This window comes from Clupea harengus, chromosome 23, assembly GCF_900700415.2.
Source record: "Clupea harengus chromosome 23, Ch_v2.0.2, whole genome shotgun sequence".
NCBI classification, from domain to species: domain Eukaryota; kingdom Metazoa; phylum Chordata; class Actinopteri; order Clupeiformes; family Clupeidae; genus Clupea; species Clupea harengus.
In genome coordinates, this window is record NC_045174.1 from 9,269,852 (window position 1) to 9,279,747 (window position 9,896).

The window sequence follows — 9,896 nt, forward strand, 5'->3', positions numbered from 1 at the left end:
AACAAAAGAGACTGAATGCTTTTTAGAAAGACATTGCTTTGCACACTTGGACTGGTGAGGAAGGGGTCTGCACAGGCAGGAAACCTCCCTTTCGGAGAGGTGTAAATTCAGACAGGAAGTAAAAGGTGCCTTTGCTCAGGAATGTCTCCACCATTCCCCGGGCCAAGCCACAGGAAATACCAGCTCGGACAGAGAGGGTTCTGGGATGCCATGGGACCGCCTCAGATCTGCTTGGCTCAGTTAAACCTCGGAGAAGTCTAAAATACACAGATGTTTTTGGAATATGTAATTTGTTGTAAATGTTTTGTTACGTCTTTTTTTCTTTAGGAAATAAAGGTATATGAGGGCCATTTACACTATGTTTAACCAAATAAGGATAAAAGCATAAATCAGACCCAAGGATACATTTTTATCCCTGACATTTGTGAGATAAAGTGTAAGCCTGTGACCTTTGCAGGAACCACATAACAAAGACCCATATATGCATAGTTTGGTCTGTGACGTAAAAGAGCTAAATCTGGTGGAAGTTGATAACTGCAAAAAGGGATTCTAGAAGGCAAAACAACACATACACATAGTCTCAAAGAGAATAAGATATCCAAATACAGTGGAATATTTGGAATGTGGAATATTTCATCAACCAAAAAAGTAGTTATTTGCATGCGTATGGTTCTTTGTGGAATTCAAATGTCCTTTTCCCACTGGTCTCGAAAACAAACCACACGGTGTGATGGCTGCTGTGTTCTGGACATGGAAATGCAAAGATTTCATCTACTCAACTTGGCGAGGTTTTCAGACACAATCTTTGTTTCCCATCACTGGGTTTTTCCATAGAATTCAAAACCCCAGAAATAGAATTACATGAGAGTACTTCCAGACGTTCTGAGTTACTTTTTTATTTTTTTTTCTCTTCATTTTTTAATGGGGCTCAATTTTAAAAGCATTACCATTCAAGCAATTACAAATCATTTTTGTTACTGCTCAGCAGTCTTGTATCAAGGTTCCCAAGTAACCACATTTAAGATGGACAGAACACTTTAATGTGGTAACAGCTTGAATAATCCATCTCTCCAAGTTGTATCCTTGAGGGAACCATAGGAGAAAGGAAAGAAAAAGTACAACACACTCGGATGAACTCACCGGGCTATTCTAAAGAGAGGTAATTTCAAATAAATGAATGACAGTTGTGATTAATGATTTGATAGAGATTTGATAAAAAAAACTATTTGTGGTGGAGCAACCCACCGTAGAGACATATTTGTAAGGCTTCGAGACATAGGACACAGGACTGCAAGCGAGAGAGAGAGAGAGTGAGTAAAAAACATGGGGGTCTATGAAATCTCCCTTTAAAACCCAGTGAAATTAACAGCTGAATTGGTGGTTGCATTGGGAGGAGTTCCTGGAGAGCTTGTGTTTTCTTAGGCAATAAAATCTCTGCGTGCGTGGTCTCCTCGCCTCAGTCCCAGCCAGCCTCCCTATCCACAGTCACTGCCCAGCCAGGAGACTACAATGGAGGTACACCATTTACACTCACATATGCCTACACACATACACACGAACACACACACTCACACGCACATTCACCTCTGTGTGTGTCCATTATCACGCCTTCCTCACTTACGTACAAGAACACACACACTGCCAGTCACACCTCTTTCTCACTCACACACGAGGATGGCACCATCCTCAGTGTTAGACTGAGAGGTGTCTGATGATGGCCCTACTTGAGAGAGAGCGTGCTGCGAAACAGAACAGTGCAAGGGAGGGAGGGAGGACACAGCCCTGAGCACACGTGTAGGTCTCACTCCAGCCTTTTGCCACCGTGCTCCAAATGTGTGGTCTCATGAGCCCGTCTCAGACGTGTAAATTCTCAGAGAAAACATCAAGTCGAAAACGTAAATTGTCTGTGGCATAACGAGCTGTGGCCTGCAGTGTTTTTGTTTTCCTCTGTGCTTCTATGAGGGGCCCTGGCAGTTAACCAAAAATAAAGTGGCATGTGGTTGCAGAGGAGTGGACAGAGACACGACACTAAGTCCAAACTGTGACCAATAAATAACATGTGTCTGTGGGCAGGAGCCAGAGAGGAGATGCAAACACGTCTCATTCCACCCTTCCCACAAAGTTACCCCACAACGACAGAGGCTTAAACAGCATGGCTCTATAAGGAGTCCTGAGTCTCCTCTCCTCTCCTCTCCTCTCTCTGTCTCTCTCTCGCTCTCTCGACCCTGACCATGGAATGTTCTGGCGTGGCGGTTTGGGCTCAGGCCAATGGGCCGTTACGCAGCCACAGCGGCAGCAGCACTGGCATTTCAGCCACAGGCTCCAGCCTGGTGCTCAGCACTCTCTCCCTGGCAATCCCATAACAGTCTGTGTGTGTGTGTGTGTGTGTGTGTGTGTGTGTGTGTCTGTGTCTGTGTCTGTGTCTGTGTCTGTGTCTGTGTCTGTGTCTGTGTCTGTGTCTGTGTCTGTGTCTGTGTCTGTGTCTGTGTCTGTGTGTGTGTGTGTGTTTGTGTGTGTCCTTATTCAATGTTTTCTTTATCCACTGTCCTGTGACTGTGACTGACTATGTGGGGTATATGAACGTTTGTCCCCAGGTTAAACCACTGACTTAACCGTTGCAATAAAATAACAGAATTGCGGCCCTGTTTCTGTATTGGACACTAATTGGATACTCTCTCTCCAGGTTAGCAAGACTCCTTTTCTGATTTAAAAGCAAACAAATGTAGCAACAGCTTTAAATAAAAGACCACATCCCACAGCCAACAGCATGCATACATACACAAGTTACCCATTGCGGGAAGCATCTTTGTCCACTTTTTTGAGAAAGTCAGTGATTTATTTCTCGCCATGCTCACAGCTTCTATGTGTACTTCAGGTTGAGAGTAATGCATAATTACTGAGTGTGCATGACTAGTACCACGTTCCGCTGCATATTTGGTGTGAAATACAAGAAGATATGAGCAAACCAACATATACAAACACACTGAAATAGATGAAATGGTATTCATATATTATCATCAATCGGGCATGCTAGAATTGCTAGTTTCAGAGACGTAGTGACGGTTAAAATTGATGATTGGGTCATAAGCAGCCCCTGTATTTATCTTTGCCCTGTGGGGGAGATTGTTTTTGTATAAATGTGTGATCGGCCCACATGAAACACCATGTTACAGAGTGGCTATAAGGGAGAGATAGAGAGAGAGAGAGAGAGAGCAAGGGAGAGATGGATACAAAGGGAGAGAGAGAGAGAGAGAGCAAGGGAGAGATGGATACAAAGGGAGAAAGAGAGCGATAGAGAGAGAGAGAGAGAGAGAGAGAGAGAGAGCGAGCAAGGGAGAGATGGATACAAAGGGAGAGAGAGAAAGCATGTTTTCAGCGTGAGTGAAGCCAGGCATGGTGCGCTGACCAGACATTCACAGGGTCAGACAGCAAAGTCTGAGGTCACTCTCTGACATTTCACACTCGCCCAGGCGCACGCACATGCACGCACACACACACACACACACACACACACACACACACACACACACACACACAAACATGCACACACACACAAACACACCCCCACACACAAACACACCCCCACACACCCACACACACTCACACATCCACACACACACACATGCACACACAAACACACACACACACACACACACAAACTCACAGACACACACACATTGTGCAAACAAAAGAATGCACCCGCGCATGCAGACATCATCCATACAGACACACCGTCATCCCAGACACTCACTCTGTCATACACACATACACACACGCGTAAACCCTTACCCCAGACATGCACACAGAGACACTCACTCTGTCATACACACACACACACACACACACACACACACACACACACACACACACACACACACACACACACACACACACACACACACACACACACACACACACACACACACACACGCGTAAACCCTTACCCCAGACATGCACACATAGACACTCCTTCGCCCTGGTGTTCCCAGTAATGCAGATATGCCCTGAAAAAAATGTCCCCCACTAAGAAAACATGCAAACTGTTATATAAGCTTCCCTCCTCCGGAGTCATTCTGACTAGAGACACAAGCCTGAGGAGAAGACGGCTGTCTCCCTGGTCCATCACAATATGGTTGAGGTCCGACCTTGGGTGAGTGAGTTTTTTTTTGTCTATATCATGAGAAAAAGCAGACGAAGAGACATTTAAATTTTTTTGTTATACACAGGAAAAGAGGTTAAATTCCTCAACAACCTAGCAAGTACTATAACAACAGGGTGCTTGACAATACTTAACAACACCAACACAGATGCCAAACAGGGAACCTTCCTTGTGTGTTTCATTGAATTAGGCTCATGATGGCTCAAGAGGCCTCAACAGTGGTGTCTGGCCCAGCCCACCCCACCCCAAAGGATATCACATGCATATATCAGTGCACTGCCTAATTATCCAAACATCACTCTCATTATTCTATGGCATGCCACAGGCTGTCCAGGTAAGGGGTGGAAGGGATTTTTGGGGGGGGGATCAACAAACCCAGGTTAGGGTAAGGGAAGGGGTTGGGGATGGGAGTCCCCTGGGATTATAAACCCAGATTATGGTAAAGCAATAAAATGGCATATGAATCCAGGCACCCAAACATCTTGCGACAACAGGCTTCTTCACGTAATACATGTTAATTCACATGTACCCATGTAGTCTGTGAGAGCCTCAGCCATAACCACTTGCTCGCTTTTTCAGCAGCCTCAGACAACTCCTTTAAAACCCCTTTGAGTGACTGTCCTCAAAAAACAAACAGAGAGAGAAAGAGAAAGTTCACCACCATCAAAAAAGAGACAGTGTTTTACGTAACTGGAGTATGTTCCTGTGAGTGCGCATGTCAGGGGAGTAAGTGGGTTTGTAAGTGAGTGGGTGTGTGTGTGTAAGTGAGTGGGTGTGTGTGTGTAAGTGCAAAGCTTCCTGTTTTAGCCTCACGCTAGCACAGGTCTGACCTCACAATAGGCCATTGTCTGAGACCCCGCCACATTTCCTGGCGGGTCAGAATTCACGGAAACAGGGACAAAGTCCAAACAAATACCATAGGTTCCACCACCCCTAACTTGAGTGCTCTGCACCACTTGAGGAACCCAGTGCCCAACGGGGCCCCGTTCCCCACAGGAAGCTAATTACCGTTGCACTCATTGGCATTGGAAGCACGAGCAGGTGCAGAGGGGCGTGGATAGGTACAGTAACATACAAAATAAACCCTGAATGGTTGTATTGACTAGGAAAGCCCCATCACTAATGATAACTTTTTGGGTACTGTACAGAGAAAACTTTTTCAGTTTTCGTAGGTCTTGAAAAGTTCCAACATGGCCAAAAGAACCAGATGAACACTGTTCTCTCAGATGTTCCCAGCCCCCCCCAAACCCACAGCACCTCTCTCCTCTCCTGACAGGAACATCTGGCTTTCATAAGCTATGAGCCCGTGTTCCTCTGCAGCCCCTAATACACTTCACATAGCTAGCCTGGACACAGAGCCTGATGTCTGCGTCCTGGCGCAACAATTACATAAATATTTGCTTTTAGAGAAATTCATGAGAGAGAGAGAAGGCGGAAAAAAAGAACAATTCAAAAGAGGTCAATGTGTATTCCTACTATACAAAATAGACACTGATAAAGAGTAAGACGGCTTCAAGACAAAATAATAACATCTACCGGGTGATGTTACACACTCTGTGTTATCTTCTGCCAATTACACTCTTCAGTGTGTCTGTCTCTCTCTCTCTCTCTCTCTCTCTCTCTCTTTCTCCCCTCTCTCCCCCTTTCTCTGTCTCTCTCACACACACACACACTTTCCCTGGAGCTGTCCTACAGAGGAAGGTGTGGGTCAGGAAGCCGACTGTATGGAAAACAAGGTGGCTGGGATTTTCAGGGAGCCCATAACTCATTCCATACGCAGCGGAGCCCTGCCAAACTTCTGGAATAGTGAGGTGATCTTGGACAAACTTCATCTGTGCTCTCCTCCCCCTGCCGAACTCGGAGGAGTACAGTAGCCGCTGTTATTACAGAAGACTGCTGAGGCGGAGTTTCGCATGCTCTCAGTCACTTTAAATAAGTTGTGCATCACCTCAGCAGACGAGATATCTGATGCCCTGTTTAATACGGTTCATACGGTGTTGTCAACCCCATCCAACAATTGTGATAGATAATCACTGACTTGACCGAAGGAGTGAGACCATGTGGCAACCATAAATATGGATATTAAGTGGGCTATGTATTGCCAAATGTTGGGAGGGTAATCCAAATGGGTTGGAAATGCTATGAAATCTTTTGCCAGATGATTTACTGTCGGGGCTGTGCATTTTGTCCAAACCATACTTTATACCAAATGCTGCTTAACTACAAATCTGTCATTCTATTGTTAAAGGTGCAGTCAGTCATTCTAATCCCATACACCTTTTGTGAAATTCAGTGAATTGCTCCTCACAGTGCTATAGCTGTCTGATCAGTGTTTGCGCTCTGGCTTTGTAAATGGGAAACAAACATAAAGGCTTGGACAGAGCCATAAACAATCCCAACCAATCAATACGGTGCTTCAGGAGTCCGGAAGGGAAGGGTGTAATTTGATTGGCTATTCAGCTCAGATACAACAACCTTTTGCCAAACCGAATGATGGACTGCATCTTTAATTACTTTCTACTAAAGTCAAACGCTGTCCAACGAACCCCAGACAGGGAGAGAGGACAAAGAAAGAGGGGGTGAAAATCTGGTAAGCTTTGCAAAAAAAAAACTTTTAAATCGTTTCCTGGAAAGACATCCCTCTTTTCTGTCTGGGAAATATTCATCCTGTTTTAGCAGCCTCACAGCCTTTCTTCCCTTTTCGGCTACCCCTGTCTCTGCTTACTTAGCACCATTCCTTCAACACAGCCACAAACAGCACAGAAATACATACATGCTTTGTCAATCACACATAATCAGTCACTCGCCTCGTGCAGTAGTGCTTAGGCTTTCTTCAACTAATACTTCACCCCCATCCAAATCATTTTCATAACCTGTGGTTTATCTGACTCCATAGGTATCAAATATATGCCAGCACTATGTTTCTGGCCAATATTCACGTCAGAGATGCACTCATGCCATCTCTAAAAACACACACGAGGATGGGTAAGAACACCCTTCACTCAGGGTTCAGTAACAGCAAACACACCCATGCTCCCCTACACGACCACTTTGGTGTCCAAATGGGAACCCAGGCACTGGAGGGAAGAGACGGTTTACCCACTGGAACATACACTGTAGCCCCTGAGGTGCCCCTCTGCACCTCCCTCTTGTTTCTCCGCTGGTTACCGTAATTACTCCCTCATCACGCACATAGGGTGTCCAGATGCAAAGAGACCAAGTGTGGGATGATGTGGGACAGGGTGAGCGGTAGCCTTAAACTGTCTTTCCAACTAAATACAACATTTGTATCCTGCCTTTTGGCCCATAAACACTTATACTGGCAAACCAGTTAGGCCATAAAAGGCTACAGCTACAGGCTACAGCTTTTGCCATATGAAAGATATTAGCACTGTGCTGTTTGTCATCCCAGCATGCATTGGCCATTACAGGCCCATCAAAGGCAACTGTCCTTAAGCAAAGCAACAGGCATCATGCAGCTCAAGTCGTTCAAGGTTGAACTCCTGACCAAATCCGTCTTCTCAGCCAAGCTGCTGCTTTTGGCATAGTGCTATAAAACAGAGTACTAGAAACGATACCGTAATGAGTGGCTCACGGGCAAGATGCTGTGTAGTAAAACACTAATGCATGCGCAGGAAACTGAAGCATAATCCATATCACTATATAAGGATGGTGGTCCAGTCTAAACGCACAGTGTGAGGGGGGAGAAGGAGGGAGAGAGAGAGAGAGAGAGAGACAAAAATTATGTGTCTTTGCATGGTATGCATGGAGGTCACCCATCATTAGATGCAATGACTTCGCTAGCAAACAAGCACTGTACGTAGCATAAGATTATTGTGTCTAAGTACTGGTATCTCTGTGTGAAGGACACAAATACAAGGCTGAGACAGAGAGGGAGAGGAACAGAGAAAGAGAAACAGAGAGAGAAAGAGAATGAGAGATATCTGTCTTCTCACCGTAAAAGCCTCAACACTGTTGTGAATCAAAGATGAAGAGAACACCCAAGAAGAGAAAGAGACAAATAAAGTGGAATCGAACGTAATGGAAACATCTCTTTAAAAGCCTCTAATTCAAATCAACACTTCTACTCTGCCAGAGACAAAGTGTATCAAAGTTACCAGAGCCGCTGGAGCTCTGGAGCTTTGTAATGTAGTTTAATGTATCTTCTCTCCAGTGGAGCTTGACAGATCTCAGTGAAAATAACCAAGCCATGGGGCTTAAACAGCTTTGAGACATTCTGAACCTTTTTAATGTGGAACACAGCTCTCTGGGTCTCTACACCCACTGTTTGCTGTCAAAGCATTTGCAAGAGATGTTGACTCCTTGGAGCAAAGTCGGCCTTGGGACATCAATCACGCGAAGGCTTAGTAAACATTGCCACGATAAGCTAAAAATGCCGTGCTGGAGAGTCACCCTCCCCAGTGGACCATATTCTGGCCCAGAGCGGGTTCCCCTGGCTGAGAGGTGACATGCATCCTGAATCCTGAAGAGACTTTTCTATTGTTCTTTTACAGTGAAGAGATTGATTCCTCTGAGGCATGTGTTGAATTTTTTTTTTCCAAGAGCTCCAGTTGCCAAAGGCAATTTGCTGATCTTATATTTATTTTTTGCTGTTTTACTTTTTTTCACATTATGAGGACACAGCTGCTATACAGGCAACTTATCAAGTCAAGGCAAACAAGTCAAATCCTAGTTATAACAATGTTACAATACCGTGTGGGACAATCATGATTCAGTTCAGGGCTACACAACACAGCAGATCTCAAAAGCAATATAATTTTTCTAAAGCATGGGTGTCTGGTGAGGACTTGTGAGAGAAGGAGAGAGCCAGAGAATGAGAAGAAAAAGAAGGAGGGAGAAAACGAGACAGAGACCGACATGGAAAGAGAACCAGGGAGAGGGAGGGAAAGGGGGAGGACTAAAATTGTAATCTTGCCTCCCCTTTGGGGACCAACTTCTGAACAGTGTCCAAAAACAGAGTGCTTTTCCTGAACAAATAGCTGGCATGCTTCAGTAGAACACTGTTTACCTTGGGGAAGGAGTTGAGGAGGGCATTTGAAAGGGTGGTGGAGACGTCTGTGAGAAAAAGAGGCAGAAAATAACACAAAGAGATGGTCAGATAAATTAATCGTGCAGGCCAAGTAGTGGCGGATATTCCCAGAAAAACTGGATAAGTCATAGATGTTACAAGCTTAAATGCTTGACTTTGCCAAAGTCTACATGGACTATATTCTCTTTTGTACTCTCTCATTTGTTGTAAAAATCCTGCTCAAATGCGTGCCACAAATGGAGCAACAACCGCCCTAAATCCTCTGCGTGACAAAGTGGCAATGAATAGCAATCAATATCCACATTTGGCTCTCAACATCACACGGCAGGTCTGCATCAATTTTCAGATTTTCAGCAGCAGCAAGATCACCCTTAGGCCACAAACAGATGGAGTTATTGACTGTGTGAGGGCACTCAGAGCGCCAACACCTCATACCAGTCCATTCAAACCCCATCTGGAGGGGAGGTGACAGAGCGCTGAACAAAACACAGATCCTACCCATGCTGTCCTCTGGAAGCGGGTCGTGTTTACAGACATAAAAAGAAGGTCTAAGAAAGGCCTGCAATGAACAAGCAGATACTTATCTGTTAACGACGCAGATGAAAGTTTAAAGAGGGTCTTGAGGTTCTACCATGAGTGAGCAAAAAAAGAGACTGTCATCATGTTTTACAACCCTGCATGAAAAAA